The following is a 2,500-nucleotide window of genomic DNA, read 5'->3' on the forward strand; positions in this document are numbered from 1 at the left end:
TGTGTGAGATGGCTCCCATGATAATTATCACCACATGGACTTCAACCCTGACACGAAGAATGTTACTCAAACTTGATATTGCCCAGAAACAACTACTTATCAACGTGTAGGGGAGAATATATTGTTTTTTTTTTCTTCAAGTTGTAGACAGAGGCGGTAGTTCGGCGTCAGAGAGCGGAATATATATCGCGAAAGAGAGTAAGAGAGAAAAGAAAAAAGTACGCTAACATGCTACATTTGAGCGTAAACACTAGCAATTTGTCGCTGCGTCAAGATGTCAGGCTACGCACTTCACGTTTTCTGTTTTTCTCGTCACCAAATGGTATACGTCTCAACACAGCATTTAGCATTTCCCGATAGAAATACATATATTTATGATAGCTGTAATGTTTTTACTGCTGTTGATAGGGAGAGTTAATAACACAGACCTATATTCTATATTATAGTATTACCACTAAGGGGAAAAAATAAAAACATGTCTTCTTGTTTCTTAGGTTATTTCTCAGGAACTTTCTCCGTTTTATGAACATCGTTAAGTCGGTTTAGAAATCCTGCATTTTCCTCTCGGCGCGTGTAAAGCGTGCAGCTCGCTCTATCCAACGGCCGAGAGAGAATGCTCACCCAACATATAACGGCGTTTATGATGTTCGTAATTAGCGACGATAACAGCGAAGATATGGAGATGAGAAACTGAATAAACCAAAGGAAGAAATACCCCAAGGGAAGTAGACGTAAGCATACTGAAAAGTGAAGGAAGCTCCATGGCCGAGAACCCACGACAAAAGGCCATTATAACAGTGTCGGGCAGGTTTCGGGGGGAGGAGGGGAGGGGGGAGTGAGGGAGGGGGGGGAAGGAAATCCCTCGGCAAGGAACAGCAGGAGGCAGCAGGTGGCGAAGGAGATTCCCTGCTGATAGTGGTGTTGGCCTCTGCTCTGGAGGTTCAACGTACTGCTTGGGGTGTTTTGATTGGGGCAGCAGTACATTTTGGTATGAATAGTAAACGATGTACCATTGGCTTTGTTGTTCTTATTTTTATTGTTCTTATTGAATTGTTGTTCTTAATGTTATTGTTGTTTTTATTTTACTGTTCTTGTTATTGTTATTTCTTATTGTTGTTTGTATTGTTACTATTGTTCTTATTGTTATTGTTGTTCTTATTGACTGTTGTTCTACCTCTTTTCCTCTACCATGGTTGTCTCTTTATTGTTATCATGTTGCTGGTGAAATAATGGTAAAAATGCTGCTGCTGATGATTGTTATTATTATTATATTACACCTATTATTCATATTATATCCGTGACTATTACTGCATTGGTGACAAGAATAACACAAGTAATAATGATTGATTATCCTCATCTACAAAATAACCACCTGTGCCTGATTCATTGTAGCAATAAACCATGATTATAAACCCATGTCTATATCCCAGACAACTTTAACCCAACCAAAAATCTCTCCTTCTGACAGACACGCACCGGCAGATCTCCAAATGGGTGCCAGACGGCGCTTCGATCCCTCAAGCCTCCTGCCGAAGGAATAGGGGGTTCCTACAGGAGCGGGGAAGGGGGAGACTTACGCAGGAACCCCCCCCCCCACCACCACCACCCCATTCCCCCCCCCACGAATCCTCCTCGGTCGACAATCTCTACAAAGAAAACTACCCGTCCAGTTTTTCTCTTGATATCACGGGTTGCCTTTAACACGGGTGTTCGCCATTGCTTTGTCCGTGTCGGTGCATGCGGCCACAAACCCCCCCCGTCCACGTTCTTGAATTTGTGTTGCTATTATTATTATTATTATTATTATTATTATTATTATTATTATTATTATTATTATTATTATTATTATTGTTATTATTATTATTATCATTACTATCATTATTAGTAGTATTGTTTTTTATTGTTTTTATCATTATTATGATTATTTATTATTATTGTTATTATTATTATTATTACGATTATCATTAGTGTTTTTAAGATTTTTATTTCGCATTCTTAGCGATATCATTGCTAATATATTTTCTTTTCGTAAGCGAAGGGTTCATCATGGCCAGACTCCAGCCATTATGAAAAACTGTGTAATAGAGCAAAGCGATGGAATGGCGTGAGAAAACGACAGGCAGTGAAAGTGAAAGGAAAATGAGCGAAAATGACAGGCAGTGAAATGAAAACCACCCAGTGCAAATCGTATGTATATGTGGAAACTTCAACATACTTTTTTATAAGTAAAAAATAAAAAGTTCAAAGTACTTTTTTAAAGTAAAAAAAAACAACAACATTTTTTTGCACTTTGTGAGATTGCAAGATCAAGAAGATAAGTGCGATGTGGAGTAATACTTATACCTCGGAAGTACAGTGTTCAGGAACAAAGCTATTTAAAAGGAAAAGTACTTACGTAGCAGAGGAAGCCCCGAGACACTTCCTGAAGACGTTAAGCAATCAATTTATTTATTATTTTTTTACGAAGTAGAAAGGGCTCCGATATGACTCCAGTGTGTAA

The 2,500-nt window shown here is 38.5% G+C and overlaps 2 protein-coding genes across 2 annotated transcripts in view; both read left to right on the plus strand.

Moving 5' to 3' along the window:
• LOC113812843 (titin) overlaps positions 1-2,500 on the plus strand; it is a gene marked incomplete in the record, with an annotated part of 151,523 nt that overhangs the window by 93,480 nt on the left and 55,543 nt on the right.
• LOC113828428 (growth arrest-specific protein 1) overlaps positions 1-2,500 on the plus strand; it is a 64,706-nt gene that overhangs the window by 59,836 nt on the left and 2,370 nt on the right. The window contains exon 4 of the mRNA XM_070116977.1: positions 1,469-2,500. This exon is cut by the window's right edge and continues 2,370 nt beyond it. The gene's annotated coding sequence lies outside the window, so the exon portion shown is untranslated. The remainder of the gene's footprint in view (positions 1-1,468) is intronic.

The sequence above is a fragment of the Penaeus vannamei genome, chromosome 3 (assembly GCF_042767895.1).
Source record: "Penaeus vannamei isolate JL-2024 chromosome 3, ASM4276789v1, whole genome shotgun sequence".
Classification (NCBI taxonomy): domain Eukaryota; kingdom Metazoa; phylum Arthropoda; class Malacostraca; order Decapoda; family Penaeidae; genus Penaeus; species Penaeus vannamei.